At 40.8% G+C, this 18,131-nt stretch overlaps 1 long non-coding RNA gene across 1 annotated transcript in view; it reads left to right on the top strand.

Moving 5' to 3' along the window:
* LOC310770307 overlaps positions 1 to 18,131 on the top strand; it is a 473,978-nt gene that overhangs the window by 21,603 nt on the left and 434,244 nt on the right. The window lies entirely within an intron of this gene.

The following is an 18,131-nucleotide window of genomic DNA, read 5'->3' as shown; positions in this document are numbered from 1 at the left end:
TGTTGGATCCTTGCCTAATGCCTTAGCTACTATTTTCTGTAATCAATAAAGTTGTGGCCTAATTCAACCCAATACCAGTCTCCTGTGTCCGTTCTTGTGGCCTTCCCTTTACCTGCTGTGGCCATGATGCGACTGTGGTGGTAATGGATTCTGATTTTCAGGGAAACTAAGCAGAGTAAAATTGGGGGAATATTTTGAAGTGTTTGTGGAGGATTTGATGCGGGCATCAGACTGGAACAAACTACTTAATGCAAATTGAAACAAATAAATGTGTCCTGTTTGGCTAGGTGGTCAAATCTCAACGAAAGATTGCAGCATGATATATTGCGCAGTGTTAAAAGTAGCAAAGCTTCAAATACTTCATTCTGTAGAATAAAAGTCCATTATTTAATGTGATTGCTTCAGAGTTAGCAGTCTAAGTCTCTTTGGACTCTCAGCTTTCCCATTTTGATTAGGATTTGGATAAAAAATGATTTAATTAAGGAAAGCCAAGATTCCTAATTCTGTTCCTCTTATGAAAAAATAAACCCTTTAGTACTTTGATCCTTGACCTGTATTCATACAATAATTTCCACATCATATTTCTGCACAGAGCTCTCTAAGGAGAATCAGGTTTATGCTCTCCCCAACAAAAACTGTAGTGGCATTTAATTATATGATAAATTATGTAGTATTTAATATGAACTTTTGACACTTGTTGAAGCAAGGAAAGAGAAATGCGTGTATAGTATCACCAGAGCACATGAAGTAAGATTGCTTAGGCAGTGGTTAGGGTTTTAAAAATATTTCTAAAGGTACCAGTATTTTTGAACTTATTGTCACTGAATTTCCAGTAGCTGTGATTCTTTTGCCGTGTGCCGAGAGCCAGTTGTTTCATATTCCAACTCTAATCACCCAGTCCCCACAATCAGTGTTTCACTGCTTAGTAGTGAAGCCAATATAGGGTAAATATTCTGCATGGTGTGTGCCATTTGAAATGTCTCAGAATTATACACAGTGGTCCTGCTCACCCCAAATTTCTTTTTTTAAAAAATAGTAATATTTTATTCTTTTTCTATATTGAAAGTTACATTTGTTACTCAGCAGTTATATTCCAAGGAGCATAGTTCTTAAAAGTGCTGCTAATAGGAATGAAATCCAATATTTATTTGTATTTCATTGGAGACTGCCAATTAGAGCTTCATTACATTCTATGAACATTAAGAAATGTGCTTTATTTCAATTGAAGTTTCAGCGGCAGCTAATTCTGATGTTAAAATACTGAGGATTTATAGGTTGGAAAAATATTTATAGTTCAAATTCCTGGATACTTTTCATTCTTTTCCATTATGCTGGCTTTCTGTTAACATTTCAAATTCATTAATAAAGGTGTGGATGAAAAATATTTGCCAGTTTCAAAGTACTCATCCCTACAATATTTCATTAGTACTTCATTTGTAAAAACAAGAAAAAAAATGTCTGAGGAGACTAACAGTGCATTGAATAATGACAAATATGTTAGATTTTGAAGTATATGGGGGCAAGGAGGTATCTATTTTGAAGCTCTGTAAGACACCACATAAAACAACTACAGCAGCAGCGCAAGCTGAAATGTGAAGCACACCTGCAGCAGGTACCATCAAAGCAGTCCCTTTACAAAGCAGTGTTTTCCACTGTTTAAGGGAATAACAAACAATGGAAGAGTGAATGCCATCCGGCCTGTACATTCACACACACAAACATATGCGCACAATTTAACCACTCAGCAGTGCAACAGCCATAAACACCAGCCAGAAGTCAGTGCTTTTTTTTGTCCCTTCATTGGCATACGTATTGGTTTCTGTACAACTGTTACCACCACAGCCTAATGTGGCATTATAACAATATAAAGAAATTAAACTCCCCATTTGGGGAGGTCTCCCCTCCGAATACCTTTATGTGTGTGTTAGGTAAAGTTTTTCATCTGGTCAAATATTAAATGGACTTGAGGTCTCAGCATTGCTGGTAGGTAGTAAATAGTTAATTGTTCCCCCTTTTATAGCCAGAATTATTCATTACATTTGGCTATAAAAGCATAACAATCTCTGTCAGCTTCCATTTACAATTCAATTGCTTCTTTTCCCTAAAGCCCTTTAAAGTGCACAATACTCAAGCACCTGTATTTTAGTAACGTTGGAGGGAAACAGGGGAGAATGCATGTCCAGAGCAAGCCAGAGTTCAATGTATCAAGTTCACATGCTGTGTAAAATTAGCACTTGTGGGCTCATTGCTAGTTGGAACAGGAAAATCAACCACTTATGGCAGCTGGGAGGCTGTTGCCATAAGGCAAACGTTCCACCCTGTAATGCTGTGGGTTTTGCTGATGGAAAAAAATGGGGAAAGATTTGGCAGATCCTTTCCCCTCTGTTTGTGCACCCATGCCATAAAATTTGTACATAATAGAGCTGAAAGAGAACATTTATTCCAACTTGGCTGGAAACAGATGATAATGGAGTGTTGGAGGTAGTGATGGAAGTGAAATTTAGATCTGAACGGCCTGTGAAATCGAGTCCCCAACATCTCCTAGAAATATTTTGTGAGCTGTTTCCCAGGCTCCCCTGCAGCATTTCTGAGCATGCTTGGAATAAATTTCCAGCTTCTAAGCTCTAGCAATGAGGTCTTGGATACTTGTGAAAGCATTCTATGTGAATCCTTCTTGTTGGTGGCCCTCACTGTCTTTGGAAAAGAGAGCTGCTCTGGGTCAGGTAACCTTGCTGAACTTCCTCTGGAACACTGCAGAACCCCCCCCCCCCCGAGAATTCACTGTGAAATCAAGGGGGGGGGGAGAAACTAATTATGGAGCTGGTGGAAGTGGTATGCTTGTGATGTGCATACTCATCCTGCTCTCATCTCCATTATTTGTGGTTTTCAGCCTTTTTCCAGTGTTTCAAAGACTTGCAAAGTGTGTTTGACAAGCGAGAGTGTACACTATGGGCAACTTTGCCGCCACCATATCACCATCAAATCTGTTTTAAAAGTATTAAAATCTTTTGTGGGATTGTTCATGCCCAACATCCCTAACACTTTGTCTCAATCAAAGACCACAGAAGTTCTCCATATTAAGAAAGACAAGCAAAATGACAACCAACTAGATATTGACTTGAGGAAATGTATGAACCTAGAAGAAAGAGTGCTAGTTCACACACAATGACCGCTCCCCGCTTAAAACGGGGGGTGCCCTTTGCGTGGACGTGCGCAGCCCCTAGATCTGGAGCGGCTCCAACAGCATAGGCTTGGTTTGCCTTCCCTCAGGTGGGATACCTGGAGGTCTCCGCCTACCTCAGTCAGTTGTCCAATCCCACCTGGGGGAAGCGTTGCCAAGGAGACCAGGCCAGGTAGGGGTTTGCATTACCTGCCCACACAATAGGAGGATCTTACCTGGGAATCCTCACTTGGCTCCAGAGCTTCTCCCACCCTACCCACCCTCAGTTAATGTCTTATTTGCAGGTTAACTTTTCTTCACAGGTTTTGCAGGTTAACTTTTCTTCACAGGTATGCGGGCGCTGCTACGTTAAGGTCGCTGTTGAAGGGCGGGAAATGTTCATCTCTTGCTAACAACAACATTAATTGCATGTGTGAGTCGGACACTACAAACACCACCTCTTGCAGAGGCATAAGGAAAGGGATGGATCTCAGCAGTAGAAGGAAACCAATTCACATATAATGTGCACATGTTTTTTAAAAAATCATTGTGTGTCAAGGACCCGTCACCCGCATGGAGATAAGAAAGACACAAGGACACATGTATTTAGTGTTAATGGGCTAATAAGGGCACAACTTTATTGGTTACAGCATGTGAGAGGTATTGGCTTAGGCATTGGATCAAACAAACTATACATGACTCCACCCCACAGAGTGGGGGGGTCAATCGAGGGTTAACAGCCAATGGGAGAAGCTTGTTGATGCAAATACAACTGAAAGCTTCCCCAGACCTCACCGGGGGTCGTGCCATGGCCCTAGCCAGCAGGGCATCGGACGGGATCCACGACCGCCAGATTCCTTTAACGGAATACCCAAACAAGGGGAGGAGTAGGTGATGGCCGCAACCTGCCCTCCAACACACGACACATATTCCAATGCCTAACTGCCAATACCCGATAAGTTGTGATGATTTGCTATGAGGTAGGCAAAAACCAAGAGGCTGGTGCCAATTTGCCAAATGGATAAAATTCCTACCAGGCCCCCTGGGCAACCAAGGCAACCAACTGAAGTCCATAGCAAGGTCAAAAAACACAGAATTGACCTAATGGGAGGGTGGGTGGGTGATCCGAAGGTAGCAGGAAGCCGAATGGGGTTCCAGCGCTGCGGCGACCGCTTAAGCACGGCTAAACTCCGCTGACGCGGGAGCCAGTTCCCGCACACAACTCCTCCCTCTGGGAGGAGGAGAGGTCTTCTAGAGAACTAAGATGAGAAGCATTCATAGCAAGCATCCATGCCAAGATGAGGACTGATGAGATACCTCTGATATTCCTAGTTACTGCTTCCTTGTCTAGGCACAAATAGAAGCCCAGCTTCTTAGTGTGTCTCAGGTCTGAGCCATCCAGTGGCTTCATATGTGTGAAGCTACTGGTAGTACGATTCAGTTCTCTTCTATGCCACATAGTTTCAACAAGTCCTAGCCTCAGTTGGATGGAGGGTGAGATAATCTGTACCACATTACAACACATTTTTTGTAGGCAAAGGATCCCTGTCTCCTTTTGACTCTTGCAATCTTTTCCTCTTTAATGATTTGCTTTTATAACAACAAAAAAGCAATAACAACAAAAAGAGAATGGCTGTGGTACTACTGATACACTCAAAGTACACAAGTTGTCTGATCCACCACCAGTGTTCTTGACTGACCCTTTGGCTTATGAAAAAGTACTACGGTGTCACGTGTACCTTATACCAGTGGCAGATCACAGGCTGTTTCAGGTAGCAATAGCATCCAGATTTACTCCATTGCTACACCCAACAGCTGACAAAATAAGCAGTGTTCAGATCATAGAATCATAGAATCATAGAGTTGGAAGAGACCACAAGGGCCATCGAGTCCAACCCCCTGCCAAGCAGGAAACATCATCAGAGCACTCCTGACATATGGTTGTCAAGCCTCTGCTTAAAGACCTCCAAAGAAGGAGACTCCACCACACTCCTTGGCAGCAAATTCCACTGTCGAACAGCTCTTACTGTCAGGAAGTTCTTCCTAATGTTTAGGTGGAATCTTCTTCTTTGTAGTTTGGATCCATTGCTCCGTGTCCGCTTCTCTGGAGCAGCAGAAAACAACCTTTCTCCCTCCTCTATGTGACATCCTTTTATATATTTGAACATGGCTATCATATCACCCCTTAACCTCCTCTTCTCCAGGCTAAACATGCCCAGCTCCCTTAGCCGTTCCTCATATGGCATCGTTTCCAGGCCTTTGACCATTTTGGTTGCCCTCCTCTGGACACGTTCCAGTTTGTCAGTGTCCTTCTTGAACTGTGGTGCCCAGAACTGGACACAGTACTCCAGGTGAGGTCTGACCAGAGCAGAATACAGTGGCACTATTACTTCCCTTGATCTAGATGCTATACTCCTATTGATGCAGCCCAGAATTGCATTGGCTTTTTTAGCTGCCGCGTCACACTGTTGGCTCATGTCAAGTTTGTGGTCAACCAAGACTCCTAGATCCTTTTCACATGTAGTGCTCTCAAGCCAGGTGTCACCCATCTTGTATTTGTGCCTCTCATTTTTTTTACCCAAGTGCAATACTTTACATTTCTCCCTGTTAAAATTCATCTTGTTTGTTTTGGCCCAGTTCTCTAATCTGTCAAGGTCGTTTTGAAGTGTGATCCTGTCCTCTGGGGTGTTAGCCACCCCTCCCAGTTTGGTGTCATCTGCAAATTTGATCAGGATGCCCTTGAGTCCATCATCCAAGTCGTTGATAAAGATGTTGAATAAGACCGGGCCCAAGACAGAACCCTGTGGCACCCCACTAGTCACTCTTCTCCAGGATGAAGAGGAACCATTGATGAGCACCCTTTGGGTTCGGTCAGTCAGCCAGTTACAAATCCACTGAGTGGTAGCATAGTCAAGACCGCATTTTACCAGCTTCTTTACAAGAATATCATGGGGCACCTTGTCAAATGCCTTGCTGAAATCAAGGTAGATGAACAGTCTCATGTGTTGATGGAGGAATGAGATCACATTTAGTGACTACACCAGCCGTACTGGTGACTACACAGAGCACTGGCACACACACCAGGTGTGCCCCCCACCAGCCTTGCCTGCAGCCAGCATGTGTGAAGCAGCTCTGGAAGCACACCAGCCTTCACATACAGTACCTCTATGTAAGGACTGCTGTTGGACCAACTGGGATTCCCCTCATGTTGAATGCTGCTTCTCACACTGGTCCAATTCATGCCTGGAGAGAATGGCTTGCGCGTGCCGCCCTACTCATGCATGTTCCTCTTGGATCTGCTTCAAAATCACCAATAAGTGTTGAAAAACGTCTCCATTTCTTTAGATCTCTGAAATCAGGAAAATATCTCTGAAACAAAAAAAGGTCTCCATTTCTATAGGTCTCCTCCCAACCAAATTATACTATTGTAAAGACTACAAAATAGTAATTCTACATGACATTTTTATTACCTGCTTAACATGTCAAGTGAAACATTTTATTGGATTTGGTGTTATTTAAACACTTACCCTGTACTCTTCAGTCCCATGATTTCAAATGTGTATTCTGGCTATATTAAGCAAACATTGAAGATAGAGCTGGAGTATGTGTTGGTTCTTTCCGTTTTAAGTGTTTAATCTGCAATAAACATTCAGTATGCTGGAAATGCAGTTCATATATATTATTTTATGTCTTAAATACTGAGTGTATTTTTTAATTCCCTTACTTTGGTTGGTCAGGCTTTCCATTACAAACTTTCAATTTTCAGTTTTTAACTTTCCCTCATGAAAAAAGTCTTGGCATATAATTTACTTGCCCAGAAGTAGTTGAATGTTAAGAAAAGATTGTTTCACCTTCCCACCCGTTTTTGCTTTGCAGATTAGAAAAGAAAAGCTTAACAGTCTGTATCTGCTTTAAAAATGGATTACGAGGAATTGTTTGATTTTAGGCAGAGAAGTACAATTGACATTTCAAAAGGAGGAACTGGCCCCAATATATTGAGGGTCACATTTGCTAAAGAAGATTCATTAGTATAAGGCAAAGTCAGAGCAAAGTCTAAGAGTTTAGAACGTATGGTTTGACCCAAAATTTGGTCCTTCAGAAAACTGCCCCCGCCTCAGTACAAAGCACCCACTAACCATTGGGATTTTTTCAAAAAATCATTTAACAGAAGTGACTAAAATTTGCAGGCACACTAAGCCCCTAAAGAATGAATAAAGCCAAATTATAGATGAATAGGTTCAGGAAATTAAGCAATAGTGCTAGTGTATAAAACACATAAAAGAACAAATGGCATAGCTACAGCACAAAACTTTTTAAAGAAGGCTGTCTAGGAAGCCTGAATTCTTTACTGGTGAAGCCTGGACTTTAGTATCATCTACCCCAGTGCCGTCTACCCCAGAAACCAACTGGAGAATCCTGGGCCAAATTCGCCCCCAGGATTTATCATCTCCAGAGTATATCGAGATGGAACCATACCTGGTCCAGAGAAGTAATAATAGGGGCTTTGTCTTCTTCCTTGTCTTCTTCCTTGTTTCTTCCCACAAGGTGCTGCTCATCTGCTCATGGCTCATCAATATGTCAGAGGCCTGTTACTTGAGATCCTGCCAGAGAATGAATGAAATTTTATATATTTTACATAATGAACAGATCTGCATGCAAATTTTTGCACAGACAGCTTACTTTTTTAAAAAAAATTATATGATAGGGTTTTGGTTATATATATTTTTCTGTGCCATCTGTCTATAATGCCATCTTTCAGCCTGCCTCACTCTTGTTTTTTACCATTGCTTTCTGCTCAGTCTCCTCTTCTTTCATTGTAGCTTTAAAGGCCACCCAATTAAAAATGAATCATACAAGTACAGCTTTCAAAACATGCAGGGAGAAATGACAGATCAGCAGCTGGTGGGAGGTAGTGGCAGTAATTTCACAGAGTCTAATTTCAGACTTTTGATCTATGTACTCATGTAGGGGGTGAAACTTGCAAGGCCTCCTCAAATGTCCAGTCTGAAACCATATTTTTTTTAATGCTGGTTCAATACCATTCTCTTGCATTTCAAACACAAGTTTGGCATCTTATTGTTTTACATAATCTAACGTTGTACTACATTTATATATATATATATATATATATATATATATATATATATATTTGCACAAAATTTTTAAAGCTTACATGGCATATATTGAAAAACAATGACCTAACCCCCTGGTTCAAAATATGCTTCAATTCAATTAAAATTATATGCATCATTTTGTAGTCAAAGTTTTAGAGATACAGAAAAAGCATCTGATGATTTCCCCGTTTCTATATCTGCTTTGTTATTGGTATGTTAAATATTTCTATGGAAGATATACTAGAGGGGAGGTAAAATAGTAGGATTCTGTGACCATTTTACAGGGACAAATATCCAACAGCTGTTTATTTCCCTGAAGTTCTGATAGAATCTAAACCAGGAAAAACTGGAAATATGGCACGGGTGTGCAAAAAATGGACACAAGCACATGAAGACTCCACTTCAGGGATTGTTGTTGTTGTTAAGTGCTGAATCTCTGCTCTTCTTTCTTTATGTAGCTCTATAGCTTTCACTCTGCAGAGCCTTTGCCCACGCTTGCCTTGCTGCCTCTAGCAATGCCCCAACCCACCTGCTTTGTACGTTTAGCGTGAAGGTGCGAAGGGGGTTCTAAATGTGCTAGCTTTAATCTTCTTATGAACATCTTTGAATCATGACGAGGGCTTGAAAGTGTTTTCAGGCACATATGTGGTGGGATTGCAAAATTATAAAGAAATATTGGGAAATGATTTATAATGAAATGAAGAAGATGTTTAAAATAACCTTTTGTTAAAAAACCAGAAGCTTTCCTATTAGGCATTAAAGGAGCAGACATACCAAAATCACAAAAAACTTGTTTATGTATGCAGCTATGGCTGCACGAACATTACTAGCACAACATTGGAAAGAAGGAGTCCCAGCTAAAGAAGACTGGCAAGTTAAACTAACGGTATATGCTGAAATGGCAAAACTGACAATGAAACTAAGAGGAAGAGACGACAATGAATTCAAGGAAGAATGAAAGGTGTTTATTGGCATATTTACAGAAGCACTGTAGAATTACTTGTAAGTTTGTTATGACCGGATAATAAGTAATTTAAATAAGATTGTAAACTGAGCAATGACATGCAGTACATTGATAAATAATGGAACCAAGGAAGACACTAGAGGGAAGTCAATCTGTTTTGTTTTGTTTTTGTCTTGTTGTTTTTATTTTTTGTTATCTTTGGAAAATTAATAAACTGTTATTTGAAAAAAAAAGAATGTGCTTTCAGGCAGACACACTTCTCAGCTCTTCTCCGGCCTTTATGCTATACATGCAAAGGTTGAGTGTGGAGCCGGGTCACCTGGAGCCCGCGAACCCTCATTTTTTGCCCGAATGTGTCCTGGTGGAATGCCTGAAGGATGCCTGGTTTCCAGCTGCTCCTGGCTCCGTTACATTAATCCCTGCTGAGCTGGGATTGGATTGGGTTGGGTGAAGCTGCCTTCCAGCTTCCCAGATGCATTTGGCCGCTGGCTACTGCTGGAAGCAGAATTTGGGGCCAAATAGACCACCATCCTGATCTTCTTACATACTTACCATGGAAATCACGAAGCAACGTATGAAGGCCAAGCAAATTGTGTCTCGTTGTGACACTGCCGACAACAGGCCCACAGATTCCCAATGTGCTTGTGAGGGTTATCAAGAAGGTACTCTTGCAAAGAGGAAATAACACAAAATGTATATCCAAGAACGGACCTCTTCTCACATTATTTGACGCACTGGAGAGGTAAAATTTGCAAATGATTAGGCTTCACATTTTGTAACGATTTGTAACAAAATCCTTGTTTATGAAAAGTCATGCCTTTGGTGGTTAAACCATTACTGATTCTTTGCAAGCCACAATTATAGTTCGGGCAAGAACAACATTGACTCCCGTCCTACAGACTTACATATTGATGTTTTTGTGGAGAAAATAGATATTTAACAGCAAAATATTCCCCTTTTCCTCATTCATTTTTTACATCTCTGAGGCCTGTTACTGAAGCATGTCTAATGGCTGGAGTCTGAGGAGATGAGGTGTTGAATTTCATGAAACACAAATATTTGCTTTTATGCTTCCCTGGAAAAAATGCACCAAACTGTTTTCGGTGTGAAACATTTAGGAAACCGACGGAAATTTAGAAGGGATGTGTAGGGTAATAAGGGCCTCTTAGAGAATCATGTTGTGTTCTTTAACTTTCTGTTTGATAAACAAGTAACGTACTATTTTTGGACATGGTTCCAAACTGTGATTTTTTAAATGTATTAACAATGTATAAAATAAATGATGTATTAGGGTATGCCAGTCTCCAAAATGCAAGTTGTGTTAAAAACCTGCCAGGCTTTTATGAGGGAGCACCCTCTGTTCCTGCTTCTCACATTCTCCCAGTGGCTCTTTGTTCAGCTGAGAACTTGATCTTCAAAAGATGCCACATGTATTGCTACATATAGGCACAACATGTCTTAAGAACTGTTGGTTTCATAGAGAGAGTGCGCATGTTTGTGTGTATCATATCATGATGGTTAGAGACAATATTTATTTTTCTTGGAGTTCTTTTTCCTGAGGGCTGGTTTTTACTTCCCAACCACAGGCCCATGAAGACATGGGTGAGTTCAGAACAGAATTTGAAAGCTCTGCTTTTATTATCAAGGAAATGTAGTAGAGATGAATGTGCCTACATTATGGCAGTCTATAGATAAAGTAGTATAAAACTGATATGCATTTCCTCGGTAGACAAGTCCACTGCCAGCTTGAACCCCATCGCTACATCGCCCAGGTTTCATGGGATGCTGAGCCTCGGTGGGCGAAAAGGAACAAGACGCCAACATTAGCTATTCCCCATGGATGTTGGGAACATTGTAGAAACCTGTTCCTGGATGTCAAGAACAATACAACCAGTTCCCCACACCCAAACAGGCATTGGGCTGGAGTCTCTGGAATGGCATTTTACCCCACGCTGCCCCCAAATGCTGAAAAGTTGATGGGAATTTCAAAATCAGTTTGTGGTACGGCATTGGAAGAGCTGGGCTGTTCTTTGTTCATTATCAGACTCTTTTGGAACTCATGGTGACTTGAGCTTGATATATTCCAGATTATTTTGATTTTTAAAATTAATCTTTATTACATTTAAAACACATAAAAATGAAACAGCATTATACATGTCAAAGAAACAAACTGACACAACGTAAGATCGGCAGATAATAAGTACTAAAGAAAGGGAGAAAAGGTAACTAAAACAACAGTAGATAATTATTTAAAACCAAAATCAATAAATCAAGAGTTCTGTAATGTATGCCTTATCCAAAACATAGCCATCGTGCAGGTAAGTTTGGTATTCATTTCTCTCCGAATGGATGAGTTCAAAATAAATTAGAAAGTTTATACATAAAAATTTTAGCATTTTTGTGTGTGCTATTTTCAATACATCATGTGAGAAGGAAAGAAAAAGTCTATATCAATCAAACCTGGAAAAGGGGATTGTCCATGCTCTTCAATATTAGTAAATATTATAAAATCAGACCACACCATAGTAAGTCTAGCTTTCCTGGTCTGATCTTGTGCAATGCTCAATTTATTTGTTAATTTTTCTAATAATTCCATTTCCCATTCTAGTTAGTACCAGTTTTACAGAGTAGCACCAGAAAGTTCTTTCCATGCCTAACTAGAACAGTCCTTGCTCCTTGTAGCATACGTCCAGCCATTTTTGTGTTTTGTTTTGGAGATGATAGTAAAGGTTGTGATCCAGATGTATTTTTAGATATTTTTTACAATACATGAATTTAGTTTATTTATTTAGACATTTCTTGCCTGTCTTGTGGTCATTACATAATATGATGCAACGATGAATGACATGAATGTGTAGCAGACTGCAGAAATGTCAAATAAGGCTCTTCTATTCAAAAAGTTAACCCACAGGGTGTGCCCTTTGCTTCCCAGTTTAACAAAGCACGGGGCTCCACAAACATGTTCATCTACGGTACTTGGCAGCTTTCTTCTTTGTGTCTCTCTGTGTGACCTGTTTTATCATGATAAAATGCTTTTTTGCTATTTGTTTTCATCTAGTCCACAAGTCCACTAGATTCTAGCAGTGATAGTTACCAGAATAATTCTCCACACTCATGTTCTCTGTAAATGGGCTCCTGTGCCTTACTGTGAAAAATTACCTTTGGACCAGAAGCTAGACAATCTTTTTTGATTATTTATTTAAAGCTAAAAGCAGGAAATGATTCATTTGATTTCTGCCAATACTGGAGTGTTGCCACTTTTAGCTCAGGAAGGTTAGGCTTCCCTTGGCAGTCTTGGCTTAGGTGATGATGAATGAAGTTCTATGTTTAGTGCTAGCTAGAATGTTAGAGAGTCAAAAAAAGCAATCTTTCTAAGATGCTGTAGGAGAAATGGCTGTTGCAAGATTTTTAACTGGTGTCAGAGCAATGCACTTGTATTTACAGACATACAGTTTCCAAAAAGTTACGAAATACACGAATATTTTCTGTTTATCATAATTTGTGCCGAGCTCCTCGCACACTGTTGATTTCATTTTTTGCTTTCGCCTAAAGTTGTGTGGGGTGAAGTTTACTTACATTTCATGGCTTAAAAAACACCATTTGTTTATTTTTGTTGAATTCACTGCACTGTCTGTCAGTAGCACATTGACCCCATATATAAAACTAGAATGGTGTTGTATGTGCTTCAGATTGCCTTGTATGCTATCCTGACCCACAGGTAGGGAGACCACATAAAAGGATAAATATCAAAAAAAAGAAGGGGAAAAAGAGAAGAAATTCATCACCAAAATGAGGTCAAAAGATGACACAGATTTGCAAGTGCTAACTTATATGTACAGATCCGAATTTAGAAACAATCACTATACAGTGGTACCTTGGGTTAAGTACTTAATTTGTTCCGGAGGTCTGTTCTTAATCTGAAACTGTTCTTAACCTGAAGCACCAATTTAGCTAATGGGGGCCTCCTGCTGCCACTGTGTCACTGGAGCACGATTTCTGTTCACGTCCTGAAGCAAAGTTCTTAACCTGAGGTAATATTTCTGGGTTAGCAGAGTCTGTAACCTGAAGCGTATGTAACCCGAGGTACCACTGTAATTTAAATGCATATACAGTACGTCTCACGGTACATGGGGAGTTAGGGGAGGGGTAGTACCTCTGGGTGGGGGGCACATTGTGCTCCTTCTGGGGTAGTTTGTCTACCTTTGGTCACTACCCTGGAATCAGCTCTCCTAGAAGCTCTCAGCATGTGACAGTGGCCACACTCTGGGAAACAGCTTTCATTGGCCAACTGAGTTAGGGGCTTCCCCTGCATACGAGGAGACCAATAGTGGGTCCAACAGTCAAGAAGGCGGTTTCTGCACGTGCTGTAGAGGGAGATGTAATTTGGACATGTGTGCGCTGTAAGCTCCTTTCCATTCTACTCCGGACTGAGCAGTGATGAACCAAAAGAGATCCATTTCTGATCAGCCTAGGCTCTGATGGGAGATCAGTGCCTGATCCAAAATGGATCTGGAAGGCAGATCCCATAAATCCAATATCCAACAACCAGTGCTTTTTTCTGGGGGTACTCAGGGCACGCAGCACCGGCACCTTTTCTTTCCAAATGTTAAACATGTAGCACTTACTGCAACAACTTCATGGTGAGTAGTAGCACATTTTTTTCTTTTAAAAAACATGGAACAACACTATACTGTATTGCCCTTTGCTGCAGGCGGAAGAGAATAGTGGAACAGTGACTTATGAGGATGGACAAATGGACAAACGTGCCCCCCCTCACACACATTTTGGACTTTGCAACGCTTGCGCATGTGCAGGGAAATTTGACGAAGTGTATCTACAAACACTGCATCAACCTCCTTTTCCTTCAAAACATTTCTGAAGAACCACCTATTCCCTTAAGCATTCCAGCTATGAAAACCAGAGCCCCTCTTTATATATTTGCTCTCCTTAGCACTGTGGCTGTGAAGAGGGAACTATTTTGAGCAAGGTATGCTAGGCTGGGTACATTTAACTGTGTAAAGTATGTGGCACAGTTGAAAAACATGCTGCCCATTTCCAATTACCTGCGCATTCCACAAAACCAAGCGTGTATTTCCAATGCGCAGAGATGAAGGAACGTTAATTCAGTTTAAAAGACAGTCTTTATTAAATATAAAGAATGTAAAACTGCCACAAGACCCCCTCCTGCTTTAACAGCAACAGTAAAATTGTTAAGGCTTAAAAGTATCTTCCTGACACAGTTGAGTCTTACTTATTATCTTTTCCAGATACAATCTGTTCTGGAGCTATGTGGGCCTCGCAGTAAAATTGCTGGCAAATGTGCCTGTGTTGTAAACAAAAAGAGGGAGAAAGCATTACAGACACTTTCTTTCAAATATTGTTGCACTGTCTTGCTGTGTATCTGCTGGGTTAATCTGCACTGTTTTAATAAAAGAATTCTATCCCATAGATTTTCCCAGATGCACAGAGGGGATTTTGAGATGCCTCTAGAGAAATCATACTAAAAACATAAAGATAGGCAAATGGGGAAAGCCAAACATTATTACTACTGAATCCAGAAAGTCTGACAGAAACTGAAGAACAATAAACCACTCAGTTCATAAAGAGCTAAAGGAGACAGAGCAGGAGCTGGAAGGAAAGAGGGGGACACAAAATATTTGGCAAGAAGATCCATTTGTCACCAGACAAGCTCTTTTTGGATAGGACTCCAGTCCTTGTTCTGGAAAATTATGGGAAGTCCACTGTATCCATGGGACAAAAGGTGAAACATCACCCAGAGCCTTTCCTTGTATTTTCATGTGTGTTGTGCGCATACATGATGTAATAATTTCCCTGCTCCCTCATTTTACCTCCCTCCTGCCACACTTTGTTCAAATTTCTCTGTGTCGCAGAGGAAGTGTTCTGTCTGGGAGAAATAGAATCACATTGTAGTATAATTGATGGAAGTGTAGATTGCACACTGCAAAAATAAAGACCAATAGCTTAATGCAATCCACAAGCCAATTGTGGATTGCTTAATGCAATCCACAAGTCAATATCTCATCTGTAATTTGTTATCCATGCACAGGGTACATGAATCCCATGTGCAAGAGCACATATACTGTCAACCTTGTTTCTTATGGGAAATAACTCATGGTGATAATAATAAAATGTGCGGAAGCTGTTCCTAGCTGTGTTTTCACTTAAAACGGATAGGGCACAAAAATGTTAATACAGGCAACTCTCAATTTCCGCGCCTTCAATGCACATGTGAGCCTCTTTGGCACTGGAAGAGGGTGAAACAGGGGCGGAATGGGGCGGCCTTATGCACCCTCCACTGATGTGTGCAATGACCTGAAATTTAACCCTCACATAAATAGGTTTAGCCCAAAACTATTATGGGAGATGGCAGCTCTTTTTCTAAAAGCTTTTGAAGTCACAGAAGCCCTATGGGCAATATTTGGCAAGCCTGCTATGCCACAAAACAGCTGGGCTTTGTGGCTTTTGGGAGACCCTGAGCCAGGTTATCTTTAGGAGGCACTGGGCAAGGCATCCTATTCACCTGGCAATTTCACTTATGCATTCCGTGTGAATAATGCCTCTTGCTTTCAAGAGTAGTGAAAGAAACGTGCTGGGGAATTTCATGACCCAGGTGCCATGCGATTCAAATGGTCACTCCAGGACTTCCGGGTTAGCGCCATCGGCGAAATGGCGGAGTTCCTCCAACCGGAGGAACTGTCTCCGTGGAAACTGGGTCTACCCGCCGCGGCGAAGGTGGGGACCCGCTAGAAATCCCAGGTGGAAGAAGCCTGGGAACGTGGGGTTCGGCAGAGCACCAGGAGCACCTCCCCTATTCGCGGGGAACCCCATTTTGGGGCTCCGGAGCGAAGGAGGGTGATCGACGTGGTGCTGCGAACTGACTGCTATTTTCACGGAGGGAAGCCGCATTGCCATTGCCGGAGAGCGCTGACTTTTTCCTGTCGACAATTGGATTCTAAACAAGTACCCGTGAGTAGAAACGGAAAATTGGATCAAGAAATATTTTAATTTGGCACCGAAGCGGGAAGGTTCAAAACAGGAAGTCCGCCTTCCGCTTTCTGTAAATAGACTGAAGCAAAAATCTTATAAGCTAATAGCCTGGAAAGTCGCTTAAATGAAGGTCGAAATTTCCTTCATTTATAACCATTAAAACCCCCTTGGAAGCAGGAGAAAAGGGGGGGGGGATTAAACTGTTCAAGCCTGCTGGAGAGGGAGTAAAGGAAAATAAGTTTCCACCGTCTCAAACCTGGGAACGGGGTGCCAGAGACAGAAATTATCGGAGACATTCATTGACTGTGAATGGAACATTTTGACAGATAGCAAGAAAAAAGAGAAACAAATTGATTCCACTGCTGCCTGTTGCATTCTAAAGAAACAAAATATTTGAAAACTGAAAGTAACTTTCTTTTGTTGGACATGATTTAAAAAGATGGACACAAATAGAAATTATATCCTCTAGAGGGAGCTTGTCAAATTGTTGCTGCAGTTTACTTGGGGTTTTACAGCTGCGAGATTAACATCGTGGGACCAAACTGTGACCTTGAATAAAAATGTGTTTGGAAGAAGTCCTGGTGCTTGCTTTTTGCAAGACAAGTGCTTTGCTGGAGCAGTTGCATGAGAAGGTGGATTTGATGAATGAGAAGTTGGATTTGATGACTGTTGCAACTAGTGAATGTGGACAAATAGGGAATATTGACAGAAATTATACAGGGACCAATCCAGGAAACTGGTTCGACTGGGCAAATGCAAGAGCAAATAATAATGGAGGAAGCTACGGTGCTACCTCAAGCAACACAAATGGTGAGACCCGAGGCCCTGCAGGAGTATAAGCCACTGTTTTGGAAGAATGAACTTGAATTAGGCCTGAAGGAATCTGGAGCTGAGGAGGATCTCAACTTTGGAGAGATTTTGAAATATGCTGTTAAAGATCTTTTGGATTATATTGATGACTGTGGGGAGTGGGACTGTGGGGAATGGGCTGGTTTGACATGGGGAGATGGACATGAGTATGGATGGAAATTCCCTGGAGACCTACTCCCTAAGGAGAAAGGAAAGAAACTAAGAAAGAGACCAACAAAAGACAAGGAAAAGTGCAAGCATAAACAAGAAGAAAAAGATCTGCAGAAGGGGCATGGAAGAGACTTAAGAGCCTCGGATATCAGACTACCAGGTTGATGGACTAGATGGAATTGGATAATAAGGACTGACACAACCCGAGACCAGGAAGAAGGGACGTTGGATGAAAACTGGAAGAGTCTATAAAGAAAAATTTTTATTTTGGGAATTAGTGTAAAATTAATGAATATTAGGGAGAATGTTGGAATGAAATTGTCTGGCTTTAGCAGAAAGGATATAAGGATAAATAAGTATTAAGTTTTTAAGTTTTAAGGTATTTTACGGTATTTTATGCTAAGATAAGGTTAAGGTATTTTATGGTAAGATAAGGTTAAATAAAGTAAGGTAAATTGAACATCAGAATATGGTGAAAGATGGATAGGATGTATAGAGTTAATTAATTGGTTATAAGATAAAATATAGAAAGGATTTGCTGAAACAATGACTGAATCAGGATACAAAAAAAGGGAGGTGTGAGGAAGTCAGGGAAATAGGCTGATGAAAGATAGGATATGGAATGACTGATTTGTTTTTAACTATTTTTATTTTTATTTTTCTGTATTTTGTATCTTTTTGTCTTCTTTTTTTTCTTCTTCTTTTTCTTTTTTTTATATTTTTGTATTTCCTTTGAAATTTTAATAAATATTATTATAAAAAAACAAAACAAAACAAAAGGTCACTCCAGATACAAGGAATTCACAGGAGGGTGAGGAGGGGGGCAGGAGACCCACCACTGATTTACCATGTAGTTGGCACAACC

Source organism: Podarcis filfolensis (assembly GCF_964270895.1).
Source record: "Podarcis filfolensis genome assembly, chromosome: 9".
Lineage (NCBI taxonomy): Eukaryota > Metazoa > Chordata > Lepidosauria > Squamata > Lacertidae > Podarcis > Podarcis filfolensis.
This window is presented reverse-complemented; position numbering and strand designations above follow the sequence as displayed.